We start from the raw sequence: 13,573 nt of genomic DNA, 5'->3' as shown, positions 1-13,573 counted from the left end.
GATCTCATTTTCCATCAACATACCTTCAAACACAAAGCTTTGACATCTGAGACAGTCCCACAGTTATCAAATAAGATGCCAGCATAACACCACTGCATGCAAATGAGTAAATGTGGACTGACTACCATATAACTTTTACAGTTTTTCTCACATGACAGCGCACAATAAACAAGACAGGGAGTGATTGTGGGTGTTGAGAGAGGAGTTTATGAAACACTGAGCCTCCTTCTCTGTGAGCAGGTCCAGTTGCTAAGATGTGTGAGGACCTTTGGTCAGCTGGGATGGTTTTACAGTTGTAATATGAGCAGGTTATTGGCTTCAGTCAGGAGATGAGATTACTGTTTGTTCACTAGAACAAGTGGATGCCCAACATGAGAAGAAAAGTCTTGTGACCTGAAGGTCGTCCGCTCCATCAGTGTTATTTTTCTCAACTAAAACTAGTTGTCAACAACACTTGGATGAACCTTGAATGAACAAAATGAACCTTTGCTGACAGAAACTATGACATTTTTGTCAACAAATAAAAAATGCCAAAAATTTGTGTGTTTGTGTGTATGTTTTGTAAATAAATACAATACTAAATCCACATCTAATCCAAAATAAAACATATGTAAACCTGATTTATTCAGAGATGCAAAACTAGAAGGCAATAGCATCCCACCAGAGGAAAGCACAGCACTGTGTTCCATCCCTGAGGTCAATGCACTGCTGTAAAAGGGAAATACTTTGGGTCAGAGTGCAATATCTTTGTCTGTGGTAACGATGTAACAGCAATGACGACCCTTAAGATTTTAAGGGTTTTAAGATAAAAACACAATAAGCAATGGTCTGCATTCAAAACCGCAAGACCCTGATTCATCTGCAATCAAACCTTGAAGACTGTGTATGAGTCAATGCAGCTGGACCAGCAGGTATAAACTCGTTTTCATATTGCTACAATTTATTTACTCAGCATTAGTGACACTTAAAATGTAGGCGAGCATGTTGGGTTAGATCAGGAGAATCAATATTATTATTTAAAGCGACGGTGACATTTTCATCTCGGTAGAATCATGATAAATTAATGTGTAACCGCCCTGGTGTCCTGACAGAGTGGAGTGCAGCAAATTACTGCTTTAGCAGCTCTTTCAGGTTTTGCAGCAGCTCCGCATTCATCGGAGGACAGTGAGTGGCTAACAGCGCGACTTTCGACTTCATTGTTGAGCCCGATGTAGAGTTCACAAACGGTTCAAGACTTAGAAAGGCACAGAGAGACAGAAACAGGCAGAGCAGGAGGGTGAGGGTGACAGAATCGTGCATGGCAAGTGTGTTTGTGCCGTGTCATTCAACACAGGTCTCAGTCCCATCAAGAGGGAGACGCAGGATGAAGTGGGCAGGGTGATCGTTCAGGATCTGGTTTAGTCGTGGTCCATCGTTCAGCTCACACTTTGCGTGACTAGAGGATTGGCACCACCACAACACACTGCCATTAGGATGCACTTTTGTTTTGAGAGGTGATGGTGGGTCAATAATGTCTGGCCAGTCCCCAGAAAAAAAAGGCTATATTTAAAAAGTAATATTTAATGAAATATTCAGTAAATATGTGCTCTTTTTCACTAGTATAGTTGTTTTTGGAATTGTGACACACACGCCTCTCCAAAACAATTGTTATGTTCCATACTGTGCTTAAAAAACAAACCACTGATGGATGCAAGTGAGTCAAATGCAATTACTGATTGAGGGCAACATGTTTTGCTCAGAAAAACACCAATTAACTCTGAGGATATTAAAGACAAAGCAACGGAGGAAGAAACACTTGAGATGTGTTTCTCTGCAGACTGAACTCTGTAACCACCTGAGGGCAAAGCTTACGTGACCTAAAGTTACCAAACTAATAACTGTTGTTGTTAAAGTGAGTAAAGTCATACAATTAAAAATAAATGTTGAAAGGAGCCTTGGTCCAGCTGAGTGGGGAGCTTTGGGAACTAAACACTGTAACTAATGGATAAAAAATGTCACCCTACCTTTCTCTCCCTCTCAATATATATATACACATGATTTATGGATGTGAGACACAGCCACTGGACTTCACACAGCTGCATGATCAGGGGCTTTTTTTTTTTTTTTTTTTAACCATTTAAGTAACCTATTGCAATTTTCTGAATACAATTGCATGATAAGATGCACATAACTTCATTTTTTGATATATCTTCCATTCATTCAGCATGTCAATGAAAAATGAAATTATGAAAAAAACAAAAACAAAAACAAAACACTGACATACAGTGATGCAAAACAAGGTGATTGATTTTTTCTGCCAGCATCTCTAATAAAGGCTAATTTTTAACTGATCTGTTGGCTGAAGATGTAAAAAAAAGATGATATCTCAGAAATATAAACAAGTCCAAATGTAGCTATTAAAAATCAAAGGTAGATCCCTGATGAAGACTCAAGCTGAAAAGTGTTGAAGGCTTTCATTTTTTTTTTTTTTTTTTTGTGGTTCATTGAACTAGCCAATATATTAAAGGCTTTTTAACTTGACTTTTGAAGAGCTTTGGACCTTCCTGTTCTTCTAGAGCACCTACAGTAACCGTTCACCTCTAAAAATGAACTGCACTGCAGCTTTAAGCGTATGTGCTGAGTGCTCTATTTATGGTGCTGGAAATGCAGTACAGGCCTCGACGTGTGTGTGTGTGTGTGTGTGTGTGTCAGAGAATGTGTGCATGTATGCATTTTCTCTAAGAGTTAGTGACAGTTAAAGCCTAATGAGACCGTTTTCATGTAAAAATCCAGCTGTCTAATCAACTACACAAAGTGGAGCTGCAACAGAGAGCGTCCCCACTGTAAATGAAGAGGACATGATTAGAAGACTTCATTTTCAACATTTACCTCTTGCTGCCATTTGGGGGCCACCAAAGTGCAAAAATTAACGCAGCTTCGAGTGCTGATCATCCGACAGAGCTGACATCACATGAGTTCAACACAAACACAAGATAAATCAGTAATTTAGTTTCAGTGCCAACAGAGAAGAATGAAATTTAATGGTAAATCTATGAGTGTCTGTGGTTTTTTAATCATGACTTGTTTGAGCATCCTACTGTTGCTCTTCTCCTTCTCCATCTCCTGTCTCCTCGCTGCCACAAAAACAACTAAATAAACTAACTAATCCCTGAAAAATGCAACAGCCAAGAGAAGATTGCAATAGGAGAGATGATGTCAGATTGGATCATTTCAAGAAAGATTTACACAATTTATTGGTGGTGGCATGAAAAGTGGCATTTCCATTTCATTGCTGTCTCAGATTTTAGGGATCAAAGGGAAATAATGCCATGGAAATGTATTGCCAAATCCATGATTTATGAAAAACTGGTCTGAGTGACAAGATGAATGTTTTGGTTTTTGTTTCTTTTCCAGAAATAGTAAGATTTTTTTTTTCACAGTGTATGAATGCTTATTCCTAAATCATTTTACTTGTCATTCTTATAAAAGCTTGATGGAATCACATAAAATCAAAGAATATTTAAATTTTTTAAGCTTCGTGGTCTCCAACGTGTTAACAAAATCCAGTTATGGCTGCCCGGCCAGTCGCCATGGTGACTCAGCAGCTCTGAGCTGTCTCCTTCTTGATGGGCACCAGCTCTGACACACACTCACAGACACACAGACACAGACAGAGACACACACACACACACACAGTCTGTCTCTCTCTCCCTCTCCCTTTCTCTGTCTGTCTCCTGCTTGATGAGCAGCAGTTCAGGTTACTGCTGACAGCATACTGTGTCAACCTATCTCAACACGCACGCACGCACGCACGCACGCACGCATGCACGCATGCACGCACGAACACACACAGGAGGACATGCATACACATATGCAGCCCCACCCACCCACCCACCCATTCCCGCACACACACTTGCACACACATACAGGAATACACGCACACACACATGCACATGTGTCAGTATGTGCAGACAGTCAGCTAATTCAGTTGGCTCAGTGACTAACTGCGTGTGCATGTTTAAGCGTGTGTGTGTGTGCATGTGCGTATGTGTGTGTGAGGGAGTGAGAGAGAGAAAGAGAGAAGGAGACAGACAGACAGAGTGATTCCACAATTAGAGATGGTCGAGAAAATCCCAAATGCAGAGAAATGATGAACTGGAGTAAGAAAATTCACCAGAGCCAGCCAAAGACAGAGAGGAAGAGAAAGCAAATGAGCCAGAAAGAAAATGTTTTCCTCTTCCTCCTGGTCTTCCTACTGGTCCTCACACACTTGATGACCAGCTAGAGTCTTAGCGAAGAACAAATTCTCACACTACAGCATGTAACAAACACAGAGAGGGAGGGATTATTCTTCTCGCATTTGCTGCTCTTTCCATCTTTCACGCTCATCTGTCACCGGCTGTCTTCAGATTTGATTCATGGCTGTTCTCACAGAGCAGAGGGACCTCAAGACTGGCCCAGGAATGACTCATACAAAGCAAACATGTTAGACATAATGGTGATGCTCTCAACAAGGTTACAATCAGCCAATTTACAATGGATGTTTTTCACAGCAGCCATTTTAACATGAATAGCAGGGTAAACACAGGTGTTACTGTGACAATAATGAGGGTTTTTTTTCCATTTAGCAGCAGAGCCCTCATTAACAGAGTCGGGGTCCTGGTGTCGTTCATGCTGGCTCACCAGAAAGGCTCTGCATTTAATGAAACAGAACCTTAACTAATGTTATTAAACACCTGAGTTTACCCTGCTATTTCATATCAAAATGGCTGCTGTTGAATAGGGCCTGTCACTACCTGATCTGTAGCTCCTGATGGATCAGCGCTGCACATGTGCAACTCTCAGCTGCAAGAAATGTGATCTGATAAAACCTTCAGTAACACGGTGAAGCAAAGAAACCTAAGCCTGTTAGCTAAAAATAGCATTGCTTTCATGTGCTTTGCAGATCTGACATGGGAATATTGTCTTACATGATCTTATGATATAGGCAGATAAAATGGATATATCTCCACATAAAAGTCTTACCTGTAGCGTAGTTTTAAAAGGTAGCAAAGTCAAATAGTAGGGCTGGGCCACACGGACAAAATCAAATATCACAATTTCTTTGACTAACTCGATAGCGATATTGTCATGATATTGTAGAGCTGATCACTGGTGTTTTCATAAGATATTTACACATAAAATTTTTTCTTGACAATGATTAGCAACATGGATGTGATGATCAAATGGGTAGAGGCAAATAATACAAAATCTAGAACAGTATATAATAAACAATACATCAATGCATACAACAATACATAAAACATCATCTAGTGTCATATCACCATATCAAGTCCTAGAATACATAAGTCGAAAAATACTTGCAAGTTAAACTGTTAACAAAGCATATTCAATAAGCCACTTTGTAAACATGTGCTTTGATCAACTGACCCCTGACATTCTGCAGTTTTCCCATGATCCTCCTCCCTCACTCTACTGTACCATATGATGTCAGGTCTGATCTGAATCTCAGCCTTTTCTCTCAGCAGGAGAGAAACGCCTTTGTTGTCTCCCCTCAGCTGTTTGATGCACTCACTGCATCACCAATCACAGAAGCCCCCAGCACTGGAAGTTACGTGGGAAAGGAGCGTGATGAAGATGACAAAGCGGTCTGAGGTCTGGTTTTGCTGAGGAAGATGACAGGACACTTGTCCTCCTCACTCAAGTCAGCATACGAATGCTTTACTTAAGAAAAATGCAGCAATTCCATTATGGAGAAATATTCCATAAAAGTACGTCTGCAAGTCAGTCCTGCGTTCAAACTTATATTCAATTCAATATATTCAATATATTCTTACATTCAAAATATATAGGCATAAGCAGTGAAATTAACTTAAAAATGAAAAGTGAAAGTAGTCATTATGAAGAATGGTTCCTTTCAGAGTGTTAAATTATTAATGCATTACCTTGTAAAAAGTATTTTAATACTGTAGATATATCCAATGTCATAGGTATACCTAAGTGCAGTACTTGCATTAATTTACTTATTTTCCCTGTCAGTTCAACACACACCCAAGCACAGACCACAACACAAACGCAGACATTTGCACAGAAATCCGCAACACACACAAACACACAGGTTTAGGGTACACACAGCTGCAACATGTACAAGCCACAAGGCTCCATATGCAGTCATAGACATGTAAACACAATGCTCGCACACACACACACACACACACACACACACACACACAGGGTGACACTGCAGTCGTCCCATCCTCCCTCACTCTACTGTAGCATATGATGTCAGGTCTGATCTGAATCTCAGCCCCCTCTCTCAGCAGGAGAGAAAGACCTTTGTTGTTTCCTCCCGGCTCCATATTTTATTCTCAGTCAGGAATAAGAGGGCTCCTTTCAAAATGTTATCCATTATAGATTAGTAGAGGTAATTCAATGAGGCTCTCAAAACCTAATGTAAACTCAATTAATTGCTTTTACTTTTTGATAACTGCTTCTAAGGAGAATGTGCACATCAGTGGAATATGCTGTTACTTGGAAGTTTAGGCTTGCATCCAGGCACGTAGCCATGGCCTGAAAGGCTGGAGTGTGTGTGTGTGTGGTGGGATGTGGTGGCGGTTTTAGAAAACTAATTTCCTGCATTTTTTCAAAACCTCACAAGTCACAGCCAACTAACCGATGTAAATTGATGTCAGTATTCGATGTTGTCATATTTCCGCACTTACATTTTAGCTTCATAATAATTCAAGATGTCTGTTATTGTTCTACCCCTGAAGGTACACCTTATAGCATATCTTCCCATGACATTTCATGTCATTTTAGTAATGGTTAAAATGTCAAATATATTAGACAGGTCTTTCCATTCAGTTCTACGGTTGTGCTAGCCCAGGAACTGAACAAATATGTGGCCTTAAAACCCCTATCCTGTTATTGTCTCAGTAAAGCATATTCATATTCATATTCATAAGTGTGACACAAAGTGGGCAGGACTTCAGGAAAGAGCTATTCAATTCTAGGCATAATTGTCCAAGTATGTTTGGGTGAAGTGCATCTTTAACAGTAGTATATACAGTTTCAAAGGGGAGGGCAAGCCACTTTGTTATGATTTAGTAAAAGATGATGAATGAAGGTTAGAATTTATCTTAAACACGCCTCATGAGTTTAGCACAAGTCTTTTACCCCATTACAACCCAAAATATAAGAGCATTTTGCTCATTTTTTCTGTGTTTTATGGACACAGGATATTACAAGACTGGATTGAAGAGACATATGAAAGTGTCGCCTCAATACCATTAGTTATCAGACCTCAGACCTTCCTAAAACGCATCCTCTTCATCAGTAAAGAAACTACATAGCCTGCCTTTACTAAAGCTCTCCTGCTGAAGCTCCAGTGTGTAGACATACGCTGTGACGCTCTGAAATACTATTGTCCCACTACCCACTTTGTTTATGTTTTGATTCATTCATTGACGGGACTCCAGTTGAAGTGAGGTGTAACGGGACGTTCCAGCAGTGAAATGCAGGTTCCAGTCCTGCTGCTGATACAAATCCTTCTCTGGCAATGTTGCTATGGAAACATTAAATGAAAAGTCAAATTAAGCAACTCAGTCACGACTGTTATTGCTTCCAGTGCATCTTGGCCTTACAAGATTTGTTTATATTGGTTGTCCAAGTAAAATGATCTAAGTTAATGCACCAAAAATGCGCAATACATGGCCAAATGAATTTCTAATTGACACTGGAGGGAAGTGTATTCAGGTTTAGTTCAATGATGGAGCAGTAAACCATTGCAATCCCTTTCATATTCTCTCAAACCTGAAGTTAAAATTTGGATGCTTTCTATAATCAGGGGGTTTTAGATAAATAAAACCTTAGTTCATAATCTTACATCTATAAAACTGCTCCCTGTTTACATGTCATCTCCTCTTCTTTTCTTTACTGTACGCCACACCACGTAATAAAGCAGAAAGACCATGAAAATAGTCCGGGGTAAAAAGTAGAGACCTCTTATCAGAGATGATGATCAAATTCCCATCAGCCCAAATATCCACCCTTAAACCAGGAAGATCTTGATGAGTGGAGGGTGACAGAGCCATCAAGATCCTGGATATCAGGCTTGGGTGACGCTGGGGCCGTGAATCTGAGCGATAACTCTGTGTTGTTTTGACCCCTAGGTGTCCCGCAATATTAAGTTGTACAAGCTGATACTGGGGCTATTAGGGCTGATGGCTCCTGCAGGGCTACATCACCGGTGTCTCCAAACTAAATTTACACTTGGAGGCCTCAGGCTGGCTTGACTGGCTTGTTGACTGGATAAATTTGATTATTTCATGACAGGGAGGCTTACAAATTTCCTGCAGAAGTACCTCATTAGCACACAAATCATGTCTTCACATCAGCTTTACTAGCACTATAATCTTGCAAAATGGCTTACACATTAGTCAGCTGCCTCTGACATGTTGACTCATTGGCGGGCTGGATCATTGGGTCGACTTGACTGACTGTTTTACTGGTTGGCAGAGTGACTTGTCGACTACCTAACTGTATCTAAATGGCTGACAATATTGACTATACCTGTATGGATGGACCGCAAAATGGTCGACTGACTTGCTGCCTGCTTGGCTGGTAATCTGAGAGGGATTGCATGTAATCCCACCGTTCCCCAGAGTGGACATCACAGCATCATCAGCTCAACTGCTATGCATTAGAGCAGCTCTGATAATCCATCTATGTGCGTGCTTCTAGCTATCATCATCTGTCGGTTTTTCTATTTTTTATTTCTATCTATGATTGGCTTCCAAGGAAACTTCCTCCCCAAACCTGCAGGCCTGTGGTCTGAGCAAGACGCAGTGTTGGGAAGGTTACTTTTGAAACAGATTACTAGTCACCCTGTTAAACATGTAATAAGTAATGTAACTATTTTAATTACTTCATCAAAGTAATAAAACTTGTTCCATTTGATTACTTTTTGGTCCTTTTACTAACCAATGTGTTGAACTGGGCAATAAAGCTGAGGAGTCTCAAAAACATCCATTTAAACCAGGCAGCCAAAACCCCACAACAGAACTCAACTCTAACTTTTATTAAAAGTTCTTCAACACAGCTTGAATTAAAGTCATAATGGTTTGATTTTTAAGCACAACCACCAAATCAAATCACAAGTATGCAAATCACAAACAACAAACTCCTTGACGTGGGCAGCTGGTCGCAGGCATGCTGCGTGGGCAGACTCAGCCTGCTTAGAGCAATGTGCATTGATTTGATTGGCAGATGAGAGGCGGGGCAAATTCAAACAAAGGAACCAATCAAAAACAACACTCAAATTTGTCCCAACAAATATGCCAAAAGAAAGCTGCACGGTGACAACATGCAAAGCAGCAGAATGAATGTTATACTCTACATACATAAACATATACATACTTTCTACAAAAAAATATGTTCAGATGTTACCACTTCGTATTTGCCAACATTTTATTAGTAACAATAATTTATGGTAGTAATGTACCAATATTATCTCTATACTGTGATATAAGACTAGATATCACCTTAGATTTTGGATATTGTAACATTGCAATATGGCATAATAAAAACTGTATTACACTAAAAAGATGGGGTTTTCTGACTAAACTGCTCTAGCTTAGCTACCTGCTTGGTCAACAGTCATCATCACAATATTGATATCGAGGGATTTGGTGAAAAATTTGCCGATATTTGATTTTGCCCTGGGTGCCCAGCCCTACTGATACTTTTACTCATGTCAGCTCCAGCTGGTTCATGTGCGTGGCTATCAGCTGACTCTGTCAACCTAGGATTTACCAACCAAGCTATGAGCATGATCACACAGGTTGGCGTTTGTAACAAACAGCCAATCACATGCAGCATGGACGCAGCGTATTAAACATAAGATGAATCCATAGATCCCAGGTGTGGGAATTATGTCAATGCAAGTTATATGATTCAGCATAGAAAAAGCAAATGTAAGCACATAGCTACAACAACAAAACACATTAAAAATAAAGCAGAAAATAACCAAACAATAAAAGCAGTGGGCTTTCAGTAACACACATGAAGGCAGTAAGATCTTCTGTTCACGCATTGGCCTCATGTTCCCCAGAGCTGAGCTGATGGGAATATGGTTGTAATCTGTTGCATCATTCGCTTTCGGGAAGAACTTCCGTGCATTTATTATGCAACTATAAATTTCATTCATTATTATGTGTATTACACGAAATGCAACTCTTATAAAATACATGGAATTATAGAGATCATCTTGGAAATACGGCAAACATTACTGATATCACTGATTTTTAAAAAATATCTCTCCGGTATAATTATTCCCCTCGGAAAATAAAGTTGCTTTGCCCGTCTGTCTATTAATATAATGGATTCCTCTCTGAGTCTTTTTTTTTTTTTTAATTATTATTACTGCTATTTGTTTGAATGCAATGTTTTTCTTCCTATCTGCTTTAAAAGGAATCCTGTAGGTGTGGTGATGCCATTTGAGATTTTTTTTGTCTGTTTTTTTTTCACAAGTCCTCCAACCTATACAACCACATAAGTTGTTTGTTCCAACCCTCTGACACGGCCCACAGCAGCGTCTCTAATACGATCCAGAGGTCACTTAACTTTAAAATGAACCTCTGGGTCATAATGAGCTGCAGTGCAACCGACATATGAAGACCTTTTTGCAAGAGGGCAGTATTTTTTTTTTTTTTACTAAATTTGGATCCCAGAGCCTGATCATAACCTGATCTGCAGTTCCCATGTTACCAAGTTATGTGGTCATATATCAGACTGAAAAGTGCACCACCTTTGTGGCATCAGAGAATCCAAATTAAACCTGAATTTTGCTGACTAACCACAATCTCAGCTTTGCAGTAAGCTCCCGCAGGACTGCAGAACCGCTCCGTTTTCCTAGGAGAAACTCTCTCTGCACCTGTCTTGTTAAAGGTGCAATCTGTGGCTTTTAACACCAACAAATCATTACCATATTAATTTCGAGAAATTAAAATGATAACTGTAAACAAACAAGTACAATACCAAGAAACCTATTGGCCTCAGCATTGTATTTTACATTGTGGGCCTCCAGCTCGGATTGCTTTATGGCACAAAACAGGAAGAGAGCGCTGTTCTATGGAGCGAACAACTTAAAGCTTTCACAGTTTCTGGCGATGGAAGATGATAGAAGAAGTAAAAGGCTGATGGGAAAATCACTTCTAACATGGTTATCTTCAGGGAAGCCAGAGAGAAAACATTTGACAGAAGAAAAAAAAGATCCTGCTCTCACAACAGGAAGCAACAGGGTTATAGGAAATGTGGCTAACAATACCACAGGAGTGAGACGGATGCCTCCACTTGTCTCCAGCATGGTCTCATTTGTTTACAATAACTACACAGAGGTGTCACAATTAATGTGACAGCTTGAAGAATCCTTCAAAACGCTCGGTTCTGTAAGCCGCAGTTCTTTGGTCGGAAGTTGCATGCCTTAGGGAAGATTCCTGAATACTGCAGAAATTGAAAAAAGAAAAACTAATTGTACTGTCTTGTTTCAGCCCTTGTTGACTTGTTTATGTTGTGATCAAGGAAATGAAGCCTATTGTACAGTTGCACACATTGTAAGGCAAGTATGTTCATTGCTTTAAACGTAAATCCAAATTCTTTACATCTTTCATCTTTGGATCCACGTGTCTGTCCACCGACATGTTAAAGCCGCCTCGGTGCTTTTTTTCATATTTGTCAGTGAGATACCACAACACTCATGACCTACAGTGGACACAAGCGGTGATGTCCAAAAGCAAAAATGGAAGAAAAAAAACAAACAAACAAAAACAAAACAGATGTCTGGACTAAATACAGCCTGACATCTGACTGAGAGAATCAGACAGATGCAGACAGACAGGTAGGCCCAGCCGGACATTCAGTCCATCATAAGCACAAATAACCAGAGCAACTTGATGAAAAATCACTGTGAAATTCCTCGGGACTTACGGTTGACCGGTGGCACTAAATAGTCAACACATGCTCCAAATTGCCATAGATTAGAAAACAGAGGGGGAAAAAAGAGAAATAGAGAGAGAGAGATGAGCACAGATAGAACAATGTGTACTAATCCTCACAGAGATAGAGGCAGAGGATGCAGAGTGTGTGTGTGTGTGTGTGTGTATGGAGGGGTGGGGGGGATACTGGAAGGGAGGTGGGGTGGGGGTGGGGGGGCGTATTGTATAACACATCTTTAGTCCCTATAGAACATCACAGAATTATCCTAAACCTGGCCTATAGGATTGACAAGATGGGAAAAACCCTTTACATAACGAGGCCTTGCACGACTGGGAGATGCACCTGTCCAGTGCAATTATGGAAAAAAAAATATATGAAAAATGTTATAGTTCATGTTGTTATTATTATGAAAATATCGCAAAGCAACCATTTGTGCTTTCATTTGCTACAAGGATATTAGAGGGACATTATAGTGATGCCATGAGAGATTAAAATTAAAAACAGTAGTAAATGCGACATGGCCGCAGCACAGACGCACTGAAGGTCCCGGTAGGATTATTATTGAAAATATTACGGGGACATTATAGTGATCTGCCGCTGAGAGGGTGTACACCATCCCGACTGCGGCACCATCATAACAAAGAGAGACGAACCTCTGCATGAGAGAGAGAGAGAGAGAGAGAGAGAGAGAGAGAGAGAGAGAGAGAGAGAGAGAGAGAGAGAGAGAGATCCCCCTACACGCCCACTATCCCTTATCATTGTGGATGGGAAACACCGTTCTTAACAATGTCACATTGTAAATCCCCCATATTATAGTGAGCTTAATTTAGCTCTATATCAGCGCGACGGTGTTGAAGGCCTGGATGTCTATAAGAGGCATTAAAAATCTATAAATAAAAGAATGCTTTTCATCAATATTTGCCATCCCAGTATAAATACATGAGAGAAGGGCGCAGCCCGACAAAACAACACACAAGGATGGCCGAGGCGCTGTCACATCATAAATCCGCCATAAACCGTGCAGTGCTCTACTCACCGTTTAGATGTGTCCCGTTTATCTCGCCGTTAAGTGTTGAGTGTGTATGTGTGTGTGTGAGAGATAGTGTGTGTGATGGTGAAAATCTCCCCACCTTTCGCTGCTTGCAGAGCAGACTGGTGCCAGGACTCAGACGCAGGCCACGCCCCCTCTCCTCCGCGCTCAGCCAATCAGAGAGCGGGGAGAAAAAAGCCGGTTTCCTGGTTCCATCCTTCGAAAAGGGCCAGATGAAGCTGCAGGAGCCAGCGCTGCTGCGGCGTTCAAGTGCCGTCGGAAATATGGTGTTTAGAGGATGAGCTACCCATCGTGGTGTTAATATGACAGAAGAGGCTGAAGGGTTTCCACGAAGAGTTGGGGAAATTCCTCTGTGTTTACTTTAGTCACTCATCTCAGAAACAGGGGCATCTGTGTCCTGGCTAGTTGGGGTTTAAAGGACCATTCCGATGATTTTTCATGGTTAGGGTAATATCTACAAAACGTATAAACTTCACGTTTCTGCTAACTCCCTTTTATTCAACCATTGGTTTCCATTCATTCCTCTACGAAAAGAAAACGCACTTTCAG

The 13,573-nt window shown here is 40.6% G+C and overlaps 1 protein-coding gene across 3 annotated transcripts in view; it reads right to left on the bottom strand.

The window, feature by feature from the left end:
• Positions 1-13,128, bottom strand: part of map4l (microtubule associated protein 4 like) — a 221,665-nt gene extending 208,537 nt beyond the window's left edge. For all 3 annotated transcript variants that reach the window (XM_030074008.1, XM_030074009.1, XM_030074010.1), the window contains exon 1: positions 13,010-13,128. The gene's annotated coding sequence lies outside the window, so the exon portion shown is untranslated. The remainder of the gene's footprint in view (positions 1-13,009) is intronic.
• Positions 13,129-13,573: the final 445 nt, after the last annotated feature.

Source organism: Myripristis murdjan, chromosome 17 (genome assembly GCF_902150065.1).
Source record: "Myripristis murdjan chromosome 17, fMyrMur1.1, whole genome shotgun sequence".
NCBI classification, from domain to species: domain Eukaryota; kingdom Metazoa; phylum Chordata; class Actinopteri; order Holocentriformes; family Holocentridae; genus Myripristis; species Myripristis murdjan.
The sequence above is the reverse complement of the archived record's forward strand: the minus strand, read 5'-3'. Positions and strand labels throughout refer to the sequence as shown.